Consider the following 20,562-nt stretch of genomic DNA (forward strand, 5'->3'; position numbering starts at 1 on the left):
CCAAATACATACCCGTGCAATTTTGCACGGGTTTAAAACTAGTAACATATTAACTTAAGGGAACGTGGTGAAATGGAGGGAGTATTTGTACACAATGTTAATATGAATATTGACGCATATATTTCTATTCTTTTTTACCCATTAAAAATATACAAAGTACTATGCAAAAAAATGAATGAAAAAGCATGTATAAAGATTCTAATACATTTTTGTATTGCTCGTAAATACGATTATGAAGCAGTAGACAAATGTACAAGTATGACAGTCAAGGCCCAGAGGCAAAGTCGAAAAGCGGCGTGGCGCCTGGCACGTATGCGATTGGGTAAATTTAACAAAACTTTTTGAACCAAGGTGGACAGTACTGGACATGATTTACATTTATGTTAGAATATATTTGTTCCGGGTGTAATTCCAGAGCAAGTATTGTTACCACCCGTGGCTTGTAGAATGATGTCCTGAGTGGAGTCCCTCTGGTCTTTATCGCTCCTCTCGGCCTCTCCTGCAACAATGAACGAACTGAGGGCTTGGCTTTGTGCCAAGCGTACTCACTCCGACGCTCAAGTCAGTACACTTAGAGGGATAAGTTGTTACTTGGCTAAATGCGTATTGTAGAGAGATAAGGGAGATATTACCAGATGAATAGTAATTCTTAGGTTAGAATGTGGATCCTTTCCTCAATGAAGGTTGAGGAGTATTTATAGACTTTCACCTTTTGTCACGTAGTGGCCAAGTGGCCAAGTGGCTAGCAGGTGGAAAGACCGTTCTACCCTCGGCCGATGGACCCATGGCAGGCCGGCCGAGGGTCTTGGATATGAGTACGCGGATATGTGTCCCGGCTGGCTGGTTGCCAGGCCGAGACCCAAGGTGACAGGCCGATGGGTTGCATCGGCTAGACTGTCTAAGTCGTTGACTTTGCTGTGGATATCCTTGACCTTGCTCAATGTGTTGACTTGGTCAGCGGTGCAGAATATGCCCCATCAATTTGCCCCCAGCGTAGTCTATGCCGTGGTATGGGCTCCGATGTATGTTGAGCGTATATTCTGCGCAAGTAATTTCTGAAACTTTTCTGTATCGGCTTCTTCTATCTCGGCCTGGTTCTTATTAGGCCGTACCATATATATCCCCCCTCCGCATGGATATGTAAAGGGCATCCGATGTGGAAGAGAAAGTGACGCTGACCGAGACCAGGGTTGAGAGTGCCGGTTGTTTTTGATTGCCCCCGGCCGGTGCTACTTAGCTTGGTTTATCATGTGGCCGGCGGAGAACAGATACGAAGAATTTGTTGAGGAAGATGAATAGGCAGAGAGATATGAAGGGGCGTGTTGAAGACGCTTGGTCACTGTTGCATTGATTGACGTTTGACTGTTGCGACGATTGACTTTCCATGGTTGCATGTCTGACACGTGTCTGTTTCTTTGATTATTTTTGGCGCTTCATGGGTCATTCTCGATTGGTCCTTCTACATGGGCTTTTCCCTATAAATAGGGCAGTTATTCCATGAAATTGGCCACCAATTTCATTCTCTCCAAAATTTTCTTCTCTCTAAGCTTTCAAGGGCTTCTTTGTCTTCTAATTTTTAGAGTTGTTACTCCGGCGAGTGTTTTCAGGTAAACAAACAAACTTCCTCATTTCTTATTTTGTTAAATAATCATTGCTATCATGTCTTCTGCTGACGCTGGGACTAGCATTTCTGCGCCGGGGGGTTCCCCGTCGCGTCTCGACGGGGAGGGGATAATAGATGCCATCCCGATAAGGTTCGGGGGCCCTAGGTCTCCTTCTCCCGTAGTTGATCCTCCAATTTTGGAGGAAGGGGAGGATGAGGGTGATGATGCTGATGATGACAAGAGGACTCCTTCTGATGGTGTCAGGCCGTTTATCCCGGATCATGGCGAGGCCTGTACAACTGGTCTTGACCGTGTCTGGACTAATAAATTCGCAAGCTGTTCCGGTGCTACTTTTTTCGGAGGCCATTTCTCCTTCGGTGAGGGGTACAAGATCGTTATCCCCGAGGAGGGTCAGGCGGTCTGTTGCCCTCCACCGGGTCACATCGGCGTGTATATCAGGCACCTGGAGTATGGGCTCCGGTTTCCTTTGAATGAATACGTCATGGCCATTATCAAAGCTATGAACGTCGCAGTGGCCCAATTGCATCCGTTGGCCATGAGGACGATAGTCGGCTTTGTGTGGCTCTGTCTCTTTAGAGGGGAGGTCCCAACAGTTAACCTATTCCGCCGCCTTCATCATCTACGGCCGTCAATCGCCGGTAAAGTGGGGTGGTACAGCGTGCAGACGGAGCCAGGCTTCGTCTCCGTGTCCAAACTTACTTCTTGCAAGGACTGGCAACGGCGGTGGGTGTATGTTCAGGTGCCGGAGGACTACCCATTGCCTCGGTCTTTCCAGAGCCCTGTTTACTTGCGGTGTGAGAACCGGGAAGAGTATGAGGAATGTATCTCCCGGGGTAAAGCTAAGATGGACGCTTCGCTGGTCCCTCTTACTGCGGATGAGAAGCGGGCGATGCAGCTGTTTGATGCTGAGAAGGGTTGGCTGCCCCCGACTCAGATTATTCTTCAGGATGAGCTGCTTTGCCGCGTCGGCCTCATACCGGCCCTCAGCCAGGGTGAGTGGGGTCGGTGTGAGGCCCATCTTTGCCTGTTATGCTCCTGTTTCAGAGCTTTGTTTTACTTCTTTATATATGACCCTTGTTTGATTTCTTGCAGACCGGTTTGGCCAGGAACTGCCTGAGAGGACCTTGGAGAGGTTATGGCTTGATAAGGACAGGAGGGTCGTTCAACGGCATCCTACGGCTGACTTGCGTGATCGTAGACCGGCTCCCAACGAGCTCATGGAGAAGCAGCTGAAGTCACTGGACCCGGCGGCGGCCCAAGCACGTGTTCTCGGAGGCGTGCCGAAGAGAACAAAGAAGGCAGCGTCCAGGTTGGCGACGGCGTCTGTGCCGACTCCCTCTTCGACCCCAGTGGTTCAGAAGGAGCCCGTGCATGTAGAGGTCGTCAATATCACTGAGGGGGTGGTTACCGTTGCTAAGGACCCTTCTCCTCTGAAGAAGAGAAAAGATCCGCCGTCTGCTTCGACCGTTGCCGAGGAGAAGACGGGCTCAGCCGGCCCTCCACTTAAGAGGGTCCAGACTGGTACGGATCTAACTTGTGGTTCGGATTTAGCTGGTTCGTTGGACATCCCTGATGACAGACTTTCTGATGTGTCGATGCATGGTGACATGGATGCTCTGTGTAAATTTTTTGCAGATCCGCCGTCGGCAGCTGTCGTTCTCACTGAGCGGCAGCCTGAGAAGACGGGTGATAGAAATGTCACCGTTGACTCCTCGGTTCAGAAGATTCCCTCCACCGAGCTCGTGGCGGAGGGTGAGAAAATATATAAGAGGCTGGCGAAGTGGACCCGTCTAGCCGGCTCCCACATCATGGAGCAGGAGAAGGCCATGGCCCAATCTGGGCCACTGATTGCAAAGCTTAAGCTTGATCTCTCTGCTGCAAAGGGGGAAGCCAGGATGGCTAAACTGGATCTCCTTGCTGCCAAGAAGCGTGTGGAGGAGGCTGAGAAGCAGCTAGGGGCCGAGAGGGCCAAAGTTGAGGACGCTGATGCCGCCACTGCCAAGATGATGGAGGAGCGAGACAGGTATAAGGGCGCTTACGACGCCGTGGTTGCCAAGAGGGAAGAGTGGAAAGATCTGTTCCATAACCAGGCGGAGGCGCTCAGGGATACGCGGGCCACCCTTGCTCAAAAGGAGAAGGATATTGAAATGCTCCAAGATGATCTCCTCCCTAAAATGTGCGCCCAATTCCGGGACCAGGCCGAGGAGTGTGGACAGCGGGCCGCCCACGGGGGCGCTTGGTGAAGGGACTCGAAAACAAGCGTTTGCATTTTGTAAGGAGTCGCCACCAATTTTTATAGGAAATTGGAACCGTTTGATGAGTCATAATTATATACATATTTATGCCTCCCCTTAATTACTTTTGATACGGTTTTCGTGCTAGTTTATATCATTTACATGCCTTTTATGTTAGAATGTTGATACTTCCGCCTTTTGATGTTTAATGCAGAAATGATGCATTTGAGGAGCAAAGGAATGAAATGGGCATCGCGGAGTGAGCATGAAGGGATACACGAAGCATGGCACGAGAATCCATAAGAATGAAGGAAGAGAAGTTAAGAAGAAAGCACGAAGAAAAGAGCTTCTTATCATTAGTGTAACACCCCCATACTCCAAGTGCCTTACCAGGACCACTCAGGTATAAGGATACTACCATCTCGGTTGCCCGAGGTACTGAATATCATAAGACAATAAAGAAACATACTTTTAAAGTAATTATAGATTAAGTGATTACATGTTCAAACCAAAACTAATAAAAGGAATTACAAGCTTCTCATACGGTCTACAGCTAAACTATCAAAGCTACTAGACTTCGTCTGACACAGCGGAAGACTTCTAACTGCCACGTGATGACTCATCCCAGCTATCCCATATGCATCATATCACACCTGCTCAATAACTGCTCACCACCCCCGAATGGATCACCACAGTTTTTAAAACATTTAAACGGGGTCAGTACTAATCACACAATTCAATACATATATCAACAATAATAAGACAAACAGAACAATTTGAACTGTCACACACACACACACACACACCACCAACTCCCATCATCTCAATATCGACCGTCCCCTTTGGACCAGCCCGCGATGGGGACCGCAGCCGTTCCCACCTAAGCCCCGCTCATCGTACGAGCGATAACCCTGTCCATTAATGTGCACATCCCCTTTCGTGGCGGGTTCCACGAAGGGCGAAACTAGGGCGTGAGATCACTCCCGCAAGTGACCCCACTCAGCCGAGAACGCATCTCGAGAACCATCACAAACACAACCACAATCACAATCACAATTACAATTACAATCATCATATCAATCAACTAACTACAGCACATCACCAATATCCCATTATGGGACTAATACTGAGTAGGAAATCCTACCTGGATAGCACAACACGCAGACGGTATCTACAATTTGTCTCAAAACGCCTCTTCTATGAACTCTCCTCCTACCATACAACACATAGATACTACTATTCAATTACTATTCATAAAAACCCCCAATTCCTAAATTAGGGTTTCACTAATCTTAACAAAATATTATATAAATTACATTAAAAGCTTACCCTCAACGCAAGGAATCCAACGACACAAACTACGATGCAAACCGACCGTCTGAACTCCGGGAATTGTCAAGAATGCGATTAGGAAGAAGACAAGTTGCTTTCTCTCTTAAACAGGTTTTAGGTTTTGTAAAAAGTGATTTAGAACAAAGACGAATTGGTTTAAATACCTTAATCGCATAATTAACAAAACCCGAGAAACTCCCCGTAAAACCGGACACTCGATCGAGTACCCAAGGTACTCGATCGAGTACCCCCCTACTCGATCGAGTACCCCAGCTACTCGATCGAGTACCCAACAGGTCAGAAACTATTTTATCTCGCAACTTACCCTTACTCGACAGAGTAAGGGCTACTCGATAGAGTACCCCAAGACTTATAAATACGGAGTATTACAGTCTTCCCTCCTTAAAAGGAACTTCGTCCCCGAAGTTCAACCCATACATAAAAACAACCATACTGACTCGACCAAGACACAACAACTTAGCTAAGGACTCGAGAACTCGACCGAACATAGAACATGAACTCTTAACCCCCATTCTACCAACCATGTTTACTTCCACAACATGACTCACTATATCGTATCTACCACATATATATCTCTCACGACACCAACTCCACACATAATCAACTACCATCCTCTAATGCTGCTAGCTCCATAATATCATCAACTATCAACATCAACTATCAAACCCAATTCCAAGACACTCATAGACCTCAAACGGAATGTTACATTCCACCACCCTTAAAAGGAACTTCGTCCTCGAAGTTTACTCACACTCATAACATCATCCTCCAACTGTCAACATTATATAAAATATTCCCACACTCTGAAGCATCACACTACTACGAGCACGGCCATGGCCTTTTATAAGTATTGTCCACAAAACAAATCCCTCCTTTACGCTACGCTAACACTCTACTTCCAATTATATTACCGCATGCACCACCATGAAACTCTCTTTTATTGCATCCTACTCCTCTTAAGACAAATGTTACGTCCTCGTAACTCGCTAATACTAAACCCTTAGCTATATTATCTCATTATCCTCATCACCACCCTATGTCAAAGATAACTGCCTATAACCTCATTTCCATAATCACTCCTATTTCTCAAGGCTCTCTTACTTCAACAGTTCTCATACTTCAAATCAATCTGCACACCCCTAACCTATACCATAAGGCTCGTAGCAAAATCACCATACTAACTCTCCATTATCACTGCAAACCAGCATACCTCGCTATGTAAAGCACTTATCTTCCAGAAGCATAACTCACGATCCGCACTCGTTACGTACACGCACACTAGATCCTCAAGTTCTTTCTTTCATTACCGCAAAATTCATACACAACTTAACATGACACTAATTTCCCCAACACCCTACACTCACTGTCTCAACAAAAGATTATGAACTACCTGCCGCTTTCAGCTCATTACAACACATGTTCCACGAATCATTTTCCATTACCATGTCTACCGATGTCTCATCAACAGATTATCACTATCCCATGACAACAACGAAACATATACAACTCTATTTCATATCATACCCTACCTCATTCTCGACTTAACCTGGTAAAGAAAACATGAATAAACAAGACAACTGTCTATCAGCACCAACTGAAACTCGCAGAGAGCGACATCAAACAAAACAACAATCTATGTATAACTGGTATGTACTTTCGAAACTCGAATCATAATCATCCCGCCTACTCCACCACAACCGGTGACGGCATCACAACACCGCCACCAACAGCCACACCGTAGTGCGAAAATACCCGCATCACCGCACTATGTACTGTGCCCGGATCACCACCCGAGGCACCACAACCACACCGATAGACATCACAACTGCATACAATTCCCATAAATACTGACTCGGAAATAACCTTTCGGACAAGAAAACTTACTCAAATCCACTTTATTAAATCACCACGCGACATATTATATGGATAAACAGATAAGCATCTCATGAACATCATCTCTACCATTTCACGGAATACACATGTGTTATTAATACACATAAAATTATAACTAGCCATGTCAAATTAATCAAGTTATTACCTTTTTGGATATTATTCAATTAAATTACCGTGTCCAACATATATATTACAAAACATTCATAAAACAATTTTATAATTATCATACCATACCACTTCTTGTGAGGTCAGAACCTCACACAAACATTTACACAAATCACAGACCCGTAATCACAACCAACTAGTCAATCCTGACCACGTAAGTCACCACTCGAAAAAGGTTACCTGCCGCCCGAGTTTAACTCATATGCCCCTCATAACATATTCCCCCATTCGCATCACCAGCACCTTCTGCCTTACATAACCATACAGCTAACACTCTTTATGAGAAACCTCCTCCTAAGACTATGTCTTATACTTCCTGACAACCATACTTTTATCAATTCAGTCTTTACAAAATCAGCCTCTTTAGAATTGCCACTTTTCTAATATACACTTTCCCTTAACCACTAGTCAAAGACCATAACACTACCACTTTGTCCAGGACATCAAACCTCTTCACTCACTCATCTCTAAATATCATGATTTCTTTTCTATCTTTGGTTAACATCCCAAACAACGAACATCGAATCCATGAACAAAATTATCTCAACATTCTTCCCAATATTTTCCTTAATTGAATCATCATCCATTTCTCCACCAAAATCTCATATCATGCAGATATTCTTCTAACTTCTTACTTTCCTTAATTCCTCGAAACTCATTATCAATCATGTTGTCCTGAAACTCCTATATAACCTTTAGCTAACATCCTCGTGATACCATCACATATTTCGATGATTTCTTATCTTTATATCACATAGCTCCGGTGAACATTTTCCTCAGCTTACTTTTATCCTTCTTTTCTCTTTACACTCAATAATACCAATTAATAGTTCAACTCCTTATTCCTTCTAGCTAATTCTCTAGAAATCTGGTTACCCCTTCGTTGCTCCAAAACTTAATTCCATTATTTTCTACCGACATCATCTCACTCTTTCTTACCATGGATCTTCTCTTATTATGCTATCACTCATACTTGCCACTAATCTATCCATAGAACCAACGTTTAATGTTCAAACAATTGCATCTCCCTTTTTACATCTCTAGAATTCAGAATTCATTTAATACCGTTAATTACCCAAGGAACTCACACAGTAGTTTCATCTTTTAATAAACCTCCCAAACTCACTCACTGTCTATAAATACACCTCGCGACATGTCTCCACAAAGTTCACTATATATTACTCTTCTCAACCCCTTTAAACGAACTTTCACTACATAAATCCATAACCCACACGACTCCTAACCATTTCCCTCCTTAACTCTTTACACATCTCAAGCTGCCACTATCCACATTCTTACTTTCAATCTTTTCATTCTCACGTTCATTATACTCACATCATCCCTTGCCTAAATTCACTTATTTTTACATTACTCAACACACAATCATATCACTCATCCCGTCTCGCAAAGCGTGCGCCATGCCTCAATAAACTATACCAATCTTCCTTTTCTTTTTCCACCATCTATCATAATCACTCATAATTCATGTCCTCCCCACCGAACTCATACTCATCATAGTGCCACTCTTTACAACATAAGATTGGGTAACCTACGCTTCAGGACCAACACATACGTAAAACAATGCATAAAGAAGTAATACAACACCTTTGAATTAAACATAATATGCAACGAATGTCAAAAGACAAACATATGACCCGAAATACGCATATGACCTGCACAGACCCCACTCGATCGAGTACCAGAACCTACTCGATCGAGTTGAGGCTACTCGATCGAGTGCCAAACATGCTCGATCGAGTGCCCCGACTCTTAACCCAAACGGACCTTTCGATCTCGACTTACTCGACCGAGTAGCCCGGCTACTCGATCGAGTGACCCCATACTCGATCGAGTGCCCGAGGTACTCGATCGAGTGCCCAAAACACGATTCTGGTCAAAATAACGACAAATACCCACTCGATCGAATCAAACCCACTCGATCGCGTCATGCAGACTCGTGAATACTACCCGAATGTTATCTCACATACCCTAACGTACTATGCATTCATTATTATTTCAACATTATGATTACAACTACGCACTCAAATCTGCGCGACTCCTCATACAATTAACAAAATAATGTACTTCGTGTTATCAAGTGCCACGTTGTAAACAACCATCATGCTTTTCATCCAATTCGTTATACAAAACACATATCATTGAACCTCTATTCTTCATGTTACTACTTACCAAAGCCAAACATTACCATCTATCATGCTCATATAACATTCAACTTTCAATCATGTATTACTCGCATGTTTTAAATTTTCATAACTTTTCATAACACAAACCACACCCATACACTACAAATCCTATTTCCATGTTGCTAATACAACAACATTACAAATCCACTTCATCACACATCATCATATACGAACTACTTTCTTTTTCTACCATATCATTCATCATTCTCATATACTTTCCCAACGATTCCAACCAACATGTCAACCAACTATCATGCAACATGCTTTCAACAAACCATATACAGCACAATTAACATACACGTCGCACATATACACACGGACTCCACGTTCCCATACCATGTGATTGGCTTAAGTATCATGGGGCCAAGATTTTGAAGTGAGGGCGCCTACTCACCCAAAACCTAGCATCAGTGGGGCTCCCATTACACATACACCAGGTTCATTTTATTAGACTCCCTATGTTCATTATGTTCATTTGTTACAGGTTCCAAAATCGTCGCTCTGATACCATTTGTAACACCCCCATACTCCAAGTGCCTTACCAGGACCACTCAGGTATAAGGATACTACCATCTCGGTTGCCCGAGGTACTGAATATCATAAGACAATAAAGAAACATACTTTTAAAGTAATTATAGATTAAGTGATTACATGTTCAAACCAAAACTAATAAAAGGAATTACAAGCTTCTCATACGGTCTACAGCTAAACTATCAAAGCTACTAGACTTCGTCGACACAAACGGAAGACTTCTAACCGCCACGTGATGACTCATCCCGGCTATCCCATATGCATCATATCACACACCGCTCAATAATCGCTCACCACCCCGAATGGATCACCACAGTTTTTAAAACATTTAAACGGGTCAAGACTAATCACACAATTCAATACATATATCAACAATAATAAGACAAACAGACAATTTGAACTGTCACACACACACACACACACCACCAACTCCCATCATCTCAATCCGATCGTCCCCTTTGGACCAGCCCGCCGTGGGGGACCGCAACCGTTCCCACCTAAGCCCCGCTCATCGTACGAGCGATAACCCCGTCCATTAATGTGCACATCCCCTTTCGTGGCGGGTTCCACGAAGGGCGAAACTAGGGCGTGAGATCACTCCCGCAAGTGACCCCACTCAGCCGAGAACGCATCTCGAGAACCATCACAAACACAACCACAATCACAATCACAATTACAATTACAATCATCATATCAATCAACTAACTACAGCACATCACCAATATCCCATTATGGGACTAATACTGAGTAGGAAATCCTACCTGGATAGCACAACACGCAGACGGTATCTACAGCTGTCTCAAAACGCCTCTTCTATGAACTCTCCTCCTACCATACAACACATAGATACTACTATTCAATTACTATTCATAAAAACCCCCAATTCCTAAATTAGGGTTTCACTAATCTTAACAAAATATTATATAAATTACATTAAAAGCTTACCCTCGACGCAAGGAATCCAACGACACAAACTACGATGCAAACCGACCGTCTGAACTCCGGGAATTGTCAAGAACGCGATTAGGAAGAAGACAAGTTGCTTTCTCTCTTAAACAGGTTTTAGGTTTTGTAAAAAGTGATTTAGAACAAAGACGAATTGGTTTAAATACCTTAATCGCATAATTAACAAAACCCGAGAAACTCCCCGTAAAACCGGACACTCGATCGAGTACCCAAGGTACTCGATCGAGTACCCCCCTACTCGATCGAGTACCCCAGCTACTCGATCGAGTACCCAACAGGTCAGAAACTATTTTATCTCGCAACTTACCCTTACTCGACAGAGTAAGGGCTACTCGATAGAGTACCCCAAGACTTATAAATACGGAGTATTACAATTAGTGCCTCCTTTGAAGAGCCATATCTCGAGTTCTACAACAGATTTTCAAGTGATTCCAATTGGAGGTGAAAGCTTATCTTCTTAGCTTTCCAACGCCGCAAAAATGGCTTGTTTCTGACAAGTAACGAAGAAATGGCGGTCGTTTGAAGTTCAGTGCGCGAAGTAGGAAATTGGTGCCTCGATCGAGTCAACCTTGACTCGATCGAGGAACTGCATGCTCGATCGAGTCACTCTCGACTCGATCGAGGAACCAACCTAATCAACTAAATTTCGCAATGTCGAGAGTTGGGTGTTCTTGAACTTTGGTGCCTCGATTGAGTCACCCTTGGCTCGATCGAGGAACCTTCCAGTTTTATAATTCCCGCAACTTTCCTTAAGTCGGTTATGTATTGATATAAATACCAAAACTCGTACCCTAGGTTATTTATGCTTTATTTTCAGTAGGTTTAATATAGCTACCTTAGAAAACTCTCTAAAATACTTAGTTTAGTTTAATTATTGTTCGGATCTATTGCCTTTAGTTACGGTATTGTTCTAATCTTTCTTCAATTATTATTTCAATTACTTGTTTATCTTTATTATTGTTCATCATGTTTTCCATTACTATTATTGTTATTCTTTCTATTATGCGTAGCTAATTTCCTCATCTAGGATGAAGGGGATCTAGATTAATTAAAAGGGGAAAATTGATTAATTGCTAGGGAAATCATATAAGTTGTCGTTTGATTATTGTTCTTATTCTAGTTAATTAACTTAGGCCTGAGTTGTTAATTAGTGTAGCGAATTAATCCTTTCACCGACCGGGTTAGAATTAATATAGGCTGCGATAATCAAATATATTGTATCTAATTATAGCGACCGCATGTTAGAATCGATCTAAAGGGCATAATAGAGTCGACCGATCTTATGACCTTAGACAGCTTGACAGATCTAGCAATTGATTAATAGACCCCATATAATTGACCTAGTGAACCGGAAATCCTAGACCTTTAATATTATTGTTATTTGCCCTTTAAATTACTTGCAATTAGTTGGTTAGCATACAAACAAAACAAACCCCCACAATTGGTTACTTTAAGACAGATTTAAATATAAACAAACTAGATAATCACCGCCTCCCTGTGGATTCGACCCTGACTTACCACTAGCTATTTTGTTAGTAGTAGTTTAGGTTTACTTTGATTAAGGTGATACGACTTTAGCCTTATCACCGTTCGAGTACCTCGTGTCATGTCAAGACACAAAGTAGTGACATGAACACTAAGCAATCGTTACCCTTAGCATTCTATGTCTAGAATGACTCTCGTAGATGCCAATGAACACGGGTGCTCACGGAGATCTGGAGTAAGGGGTGAGGGTACGTATTAGGAAGCTCTTTTGATCGAACACCTAATCCCGCCCGCCTCGATATCGGCCTCTACTAATGATTAGGGAAGTCATTTATACTTGATATATCGTCGGCTATATGCATGCAATGCAACATCCATAGATTAATCCTAACATGTGAGAATTTAATACTAAGTCGGTTGACAATTAATTTAGCACACAATTGGGTCGAAGTTGGATTTAATGTTCATTTACATATGAAGGCGTACAAATGATAAATGGAGTACAATAAATATAAATTACAATAATAAAAATTACATCAATTACATTGGATAGGCGATTTATGTCGAAAATATCTTTAAAACGGATAATTTGAGAAAAAGAAATAAAAGAACAAAACACGACAGATCAGAAGGTGATAATACGAATATTAGTTGATTAATACATAAACTAATTAAACTACGTCAAGGCAGAAAAGGAGTTCAGAGACAAAACTCATCTGGAACAAAGCAGCAGCAACAGCATCGCGCCCTTTGGAAGAGGCGCGGCGATTCTTTGCGTCATTCCAAGGGTGAGTTCTGGCCGTGAAGCGGAATCGCAAAACCGTTAATGTTAATTGGTAAATTAATGGATTGATTGCGATTTTAGACTCGGATGAAAGTTATTAGCAGCTTATTTACATATGATTGAGATCATAAAACAGTAAAACATGGATGAGACGGAAATAAACGGATTAATTATGTGAAGGGTCGATGTTAATGAATGATTAATTAAACTAACTAACTAAACGAATTAAATGAATTAAACATGATGAATATGACGAATTAACAATGAATATGGATGCAAAATATATCAAAGATAAATTTAAACTCAACATGACGAAATTGAATCTCTAAAACTCGAATTGAATATTAATGACAAAACCCGCAAATATTGATTACTTGAGATTTAAGTCGGATTTATGACGATTAAAACATGTTAATGGTGATGGTTAATATACATATGAATTATTAAACTATCATGATGAAGAATTAACAGACGAACAAAACAAAAGAAATAAATTTGATACGAATTACAGAGGACGGAGGAAGAAGAAAAGAAGCAGGAACTGCGGCAGCCTCACGAAGAGGCGCAGCAGGTGCTGCGCTCCTTCGAAGAGGCGCAGCGGTTGCTGCGTCTTTTCTCGACGTCTGTCTACTGGAAATCCGCAAAAAAGGTTTTAAAGACGGTTTTAGAAATCGGTTTTAATGAGGTACTTTCGACATAAACCTTACAATTGTTATACAATAATAAAATACAATAAATAAAAGAGAGATTAATACACCCTCAGACTTACATGTTGACGGAACGAGAAGAACTAAGAAGATCGATTAGTGATGCTCGACGCGAACGCAAGGAAAGAGTGCCCTCGAAAGAGGAAAACGATTTAACAAGTTGATTAATTAGATTGATTGAGTGTAGTGGTCAAATTGGTCGGTCATGCAACGGAGAGGCTGGTACCCGGAAAGATCCGAGCTTACGTGGTCGGAAGTCCAAGCACGTAGGCGCCAATTAGTAAGAACGAAGTCTAGAATGCAAAGGGAGAAGAGAAGGGCGGACACTCGCGTGAGAAATATGAGGAACAAAGGCTCCTATTTATACTAATCACGCGGAGGAATAGGGTTTCGGAGACTCTTTGGAAGTGAATCTCGGAAAGATATAAAAAAGATACGTAAATCATGCAAAGAAGGGCCTGGGAAGAGGCGCAGCAGCCACTGCGTCTCTTGGAAGAGGCGCAAAGACTGCGTCTGTTCCCGTGGAGGTTTCCTCCTGCTTAAGAAAGATTTCCGTGTTTAAGTTATGGTAGGACGGAATTAATTCGGTTATCTTTAATATCTTATGTAAATATTACGGGATATTATTTGCCAAAAGATAAAATTTGAGAAATATGGAATAGAAATATCCGGAACATTCCGAACATTTCGACTCGGGATTTAACGGTCATCGAGAAAATGGAGACGGTTTTTGACCCGGACTCGAATATACTCTAATTATGCCAAAACGACCGTATCGGGACGTAGATGACAACTAAGAGGTTGACATTAATATTTGAGCAATCACTTGACGATAATCTTACGAACTGTCACAAATCGTTCCGCGAATCAAACATGCGGCCCAATCATCACCGGGTGGTTTGCGAGAGGTGCGAAACGAGGTGTCTCAGAGCCCCACTTTGACCGAGGCTTGGACAAGGCGAAAGTCAAAGTATAGCCATCAGGTCAATCGAAGATTACAACCTGACGACTACGGCGACGCGAGGCGGCTCAAGGGGTCTGAGCCAAGGACCTATCGTCGGGAACATTTTAGAGTCTGTCGACTATCGGGGAGGGTCGTTTAAAGTCCATTAGACTACGTAAGGAGGCTCGCCAGCCATAAGAAGAGACCATACCTGAGACTTCTTCTCGAGATGCTTTCGGAGGTGCATAGGAGCTAAGGTTTGAGCTTGGGAGCTAAGGGTAAGACCTAAAAGACATATAAGGATTGTGCTAGGGTGTGGGACCCTAAGGAAAGCATTGACGGGAAGGAGGCCAAATATGAGTTTCGACCTAAGGGTAACTAAGGTTTGAGTATAGGAACTTCCGGAGAACGACACCCTGTCGAACTCCGCGGGGAAACACGAAATATTGAAAGCAGCAGGACGTCGGTAGAAACTGCTGGGGGAATCCGCTTGCGTCGGTCTCAAGCGAACTCAGGCAAGAAAACTTGAGGTTGAATCTGCTTGCGTCGGTCTCAAGCGAACTCTTGTTGGGGAATATATTGACGACTAGGAACATCTTGATCGTCGGGGAAGAAGTCTTGCGTGAGCAGTACTGCAAAATACTACTGCGCTGGGCAAAACAAACTGAGCAATACTGCAAAATACTGCTGCGCGGGATAAAATGGGTTTGGACAATACTGCAAAATACTGTCGCGCTGGATAAAATGCAGGCCGAAACGAAAGAAAATCGTCGAAACGGACCAAAATGATATAATAGCATTGAAGAAGAGGCGCACCAAAGATGGGCCCACAAATAACGAACTCATAACGAATTTTCGAAAATTCGTGTGGAGGGAACAAAAGGAAGAGGCGCAGCAAGAGCTGCGTCTCTTGGAAGAGGCGCAGCGCCTGCTGCGTCTTTTCCCCAATTTGGCAATTCTGCGTAAAAACACGAAATCAGGAGGTTTATGTTTCATTATTTCGAAACTCATTTTCTTCAATTTCTCTCTCAAATCTTCACCATTTCCGTCGAGGTTGGATTCAAAAGCTTGCTTTAAATATGACTAATCGAGGTATGTGTCTTAATCTTGCATTAATCATCCGTATTTGTCGAATTTTGAGCCGCGAACATTAGGGTTTTCGACCCTTTTGATCGAAAATTTGGGGCTTTTCCCCCAAATGGATTTGTCTTGCCAAATTGATGCTAGAAATGGATAATAGGTAATGTTAGGAACATAACCATGTATTTGCTTTGAATTTTCATCGAGTTTTGAGCCCTTGAGCGAATTTTGAGACGGTTTCACAGCTAGATCGTAAATTGCTTCGAAAATGGCCTTAGGATTGCCCATTTGTGATGAAATTCGATATTTGGGACCCTTGGATGATGGGTAAACTTCCTGTCATCTTGGAAGTTTTGGTTTGTGACAACTTTTTCAGGACACCTTTCTAGGGCATAACCGCCATTATAGCGAAATGCTGCCGAATTTTCGACTCAAACCCGAGACTAGGCTTTGACTCGGACTTGACTTGACCCAATTTGTCACATGAGTGATTGAATTGGTGAGAACATGGCCAAGGATGGCCAGAAATGGGGAATTCCCGGGCCTTGAAGGCTCGAAAATTTCTTAACAAAGGCTTGCCGTCATGTGACGCGGCCTAAATTTACTTTAACGTTGCAGGTGACGATGCTTCTACTTCTGGGAGGACTCCCATGGAGGTAGACGCCAGTTGGTTGAGGAGGCTTTGGAGCAGGCTTTCACCGACGCGGTGATGGCCGCTGCAGACGAGGTTCCCGAGGAGGAGGCCGCTGATGAGGAGGAGATCCCGAGACGGGCCCACCTCAGACGAGGGGGTCGTCAGCTGAGAGGAGCTCCGCGTGGCCGAGACCGGGAGAGTAGGCACCTTGTGTGGGCTGCAGAGGGTCATTTGTCCTACAGGACGGTGAAGAGCTTGGTAAATAGGAATTCCCTAACTCATTACCTACCCCTTTCTACTTTTGTTCAAATTTCCTTTCAAATTTACTCAAAACTAAAGATAGCTCTATTTCGAATCATAATAGGAGGCTGGGAACATCCGGTCGTTCTCGGGGTACACGACGGCGATGGAGCACTACGAGCGGCTGTCGGCGGAGGAGAGAGCCATGATCGAGCGTGGAGCGTTCGGTCCTCTGGTTCAGGTCTGGAGGGATATCGTGAAGAGGAGGTTGCGGGCCAACCTTAGCCTGGTCCGCGCTTTCTTGGATCGATTTTGGGATACGACTTCCACGTTTCACCTGCCTTTTGGTGAGGTGGGAGTCACCTTGGAGGACTACGGCATGATTTCCGGTGCAGGTGTGGGGCCGAGGAGATGGTGTGGCGGAGGCGGCATGAGGGCGGATTCGGCCGAGGCGAGGAGGTTGATCGGGTGGAACACGTCGCCGAAGGCCGTTGCGGTGCGGGTTTGGTACCCAGTACCTACGTTCGAGATTACTTTGCGGGGAAGACCCCAGCATCGGTGGTGATCGATGGGAGGGAGACGGCTCCCCCTCCTTGTACTGGTACCGAGCGAGAGGGCTCGTCCGTGGCTTTGGTGGTTCTTGTCTTCGATTTACCTCGGAGACAAGGGTGAGAGGCTGTCGACGAAGCTTCTCCCCTTTCTTTCTGACCTGAGCTCCCTAGGGCGTTGGGACTGGGTCACTGCTGGTTTTGCGGTCCTCATCCGCTTTATGAGGGCCATGGTGCGTCCGGAGCTGATGGAGAAGGGGACTTCTCCTGGTGCCGTCGGACCTGGACTACTGTTGGAGGTATGAACCTTCCTTTAGGCCAGAGTCAATTTCTTTCTTTATCGACGACCGACAGATCGTCATTGATTATTATGCTTTGCAGTCGTGGGTGTACTCTTACTTTCCGGGCCTCGCGCCCAAGAGGACGGAGCCGCTGGAGAGGGCCTACCCCGTGGTGAGGGATTGGGTCATGTGCCGGACGAAGAGCAAGCGTTCTTCTCACAATGTCTACCGGCGGGATGTGAACGCTCTTCAGCTGAGCAGCGTGAGTATCCTATTTGTATGCACTTATTCTTCTCATACTTTGTTTTAAATTGATCATAGGAATGACCTTTGCCTTTATATTGTCGCAGTGGGTGCCCAGACCTTGGGCGGAGTACGCTGGAGCGCCTCCTTTTGTCGCTGAGGTCCTTCGACCTAGGAGCTCGAGTCGGCTGCTGTTGTGGACGTCGATGGGTCCTGTGTGGTATCTGGGCGAGCGGTTAGCTCGTCAGTGTTTTCGGGGAGCGTTGACGGTTCCCGTCGATCCTCCTAGGACGATGTTTAGGGAGCCTTCTGAGGCTGAGAGGGAGGCGGACTTGGCTGGTGCTAGTGGCGACGACCTTCTTCTCCCTGACGAGGATTACTCGGCGTTCCTTTACGGGAGGTTGGCGTATTGGCCGGTAGTGGTGAGTATCTTTTGTTTCTTGTTGGATTTTGATTTTCGAGAATCGCGACGAAAGATCATCGATTAACGAGAGCCATTTGTCTTTGCAGGAGGTTGAGGCGGCGGGCATCGAGCCCCCAGAGTTCCCCGAGACCCTCGAGTACACTGACGCTACTGGGAGGACGACGATCTCCGAGCTGCGTGACTTTGACGTGGCTGTGACGGATGCTGGCCTAGACGACTGACAGCATCTGATTCGGAGGGTGAGTTCTTATTTCGCATAGTTTTCGTGTAAGAACACATTTGATTGAACTTGTTCAGTTTACTGGGAATTCTTTTGAAATGCAGGTCGCGCCATCTCGGTTTGTGGCACTATGGAGGGTGGCCAACCGGCTACGAGCTACGGCCATCGAGGCGCTCGTCGGCGGTCGAGGTCGTCAGGTATGAACCTCATTTGTTTTTCCTTGATCTTTGGTTTTTCTGTTTTGTTTGAATTGATTGACATGAGCCAATTTCTTGTTGTCCACAGCCGATCGTGAGTGGAGCGAGAGTTGACCCGATCTCGGGAGGAGACGGCTCGTTTGTCGAGGGAGCTCGAGTTTCGGGACGCCGAGATTGCCGCTCTTATGGCGAGGGTTGCCGAGCTGGAGGGTGCCCAGCAGTAGTCTGCGTGGTTTTGTAGACTTGATTTTGAACATTTTTGGATTTGTTTGGGGCGCAAGCCCCCAGTTTACATTTGGACTTTGGATTTGGTTTGGGGCGCAAGCCCCCAGTTTGCTTGTACATTTGTATATATGACGGCCTGCGTGCCTTTGCTGCTGGGTTGTGTTGCTTGTACCTGCAGGTTAGTTCTTGGACAGGTTTGGTAGACAACGGTTTACGCCGTCATGCTGCCGAAATTTACATGGAAATCACGCAAAACATATATTTTATACACATAAGGCCTTTAATTAGTGCAAAATGAGACTCGAAAGGACGTGAAAATGCAAAAATTTTGTCGGAAATGACCGGACGGTAGGGAGGATTACCCCCGAAAAAAAAAGAAAAAGAGAAATCTATAAGTTAGAAAATGGAAAAAAATAGAAATTAAGAAAATGAAATGACTAAGTAAAAAGTTGAAATAAAAAAGAATTAAAATGAAAACTAAATATAAAAGTGTGAGAAAAATGGCGAAAAATGTCGATGTCGCCTCGAAACGCGCGTTTGCGGATTAAGGAAACCTGATGCATGGTAAATTTCTCGGATTTACCAAAATAAAATCCCGTAGGAATAGGAAATTATTCGTTTATAGAATTAGGAAAGATCCAAACGCGGAGGTCACAGAAGTGAGGCTGGGGAAGAGGCGCAGCATGAGCTGCGTCCCTTTGAAGAGGCGCAGCAGGTGCCGCGCCTGTTCCCAAGCAGGTCGGTTCTGATGGATTTTTGGAAACAGCAATTAGTATAAATAGAAGCGTCGACGAAGCTTTAAATCATATAATTCTTCCGTCTCTTCTTCGTCGATTCACACATAAAAACTCCCAATAAATTTTCAAGAGAAAATTATCATCATGAATACCCTAGAGATTCGCTTGAAGGAATGGACTAATGAGTTTTCGAACATTGAGAAACATGACATGGGTGCTTATAACCTTGGGTCTTTGTTGAGTTTGAAACTCATTAAGGTTGTAAAACCGTTCTTGGATGCTTGCCTTGATTATTGGGACCCAAATTATCATGTTTTTGCGTTCCCAGGAGGTGATATTTGTCCTTTTCCGGAGGAAATTGCTGCTATTGGCGGGTGGGACCCCGAACATTTACCTGCCATCCCTTCTACTGCTCAAGGGTATAAGAGCAAGTTTAGAGATTTGCTTGGATTGACTAGGCTCGAGGTAGATCGTCTCGTTACTCCGAAGGGCGTGAGGATGCTAGATTTTATAGACCGATTCATCAACAGGGCCGACCCTACTGTCTCTTATGTTGCTAGGAGGAGAGCATTTGGCTTCTGTTTGCTTCATGTTTATGTCTTTCAGGGACATGTTGATGAAGATTTGAGAGGTGATCCCCGTCTATTGGGTCTTATTGAGCAAATGGAGTCGCAGCGCAGAGCCCAGCTTGTCTATGCTTAGGGAGATTATCTTGGGTTTGGACAGTAGGAAATCCACCGCGATCTTCCATTTTTGGGGAGTCCCGTTATCCTACAGGTAAAAGACACCCTTCTTTCTTTCCTTTTTTTTTTTTTTTTTTTTTTGTTGTTTTTTTGTTGTTTT

General features: G+C 44.1%; 1 long non-coding RNA gene across 1 annotated transcript; it reads left to right on the forward strand.

Annotated features, from left to right (window-relative positions):
* Positions 1–17,784: 17,784 nt before the first annotated feature.
* LOC141622645 (uncharacterized) lies at positions 17,785–18,504 on the forward strand. The gene is made up of 3 exons (XR_012533049.1): positions 17,785–17,935; positions 18,024–18,338; positions 18,427–18,504. It is a non-coding gene; the product is annotated as an uncharacterized LOC141622645 (long non-coding RNA).
* The last annotated feature ends 2,058 nt before the right edge of the window (positions 18,505–20,562 follow it).

Source organism: Silene latifolia, chromosome X (genome assembly GCF_048544455.1).
Source record: "Silene latifolia isolate original U9 population chromosome X, ASM4854445v1, whole genome shotgun sequence".
NCBI lineage: Eukaryota > Viridiplantae > Streptophyta > Magnoliopsida > Caryophyllales > Caryophyllaceae > Silene > Silene latifolia.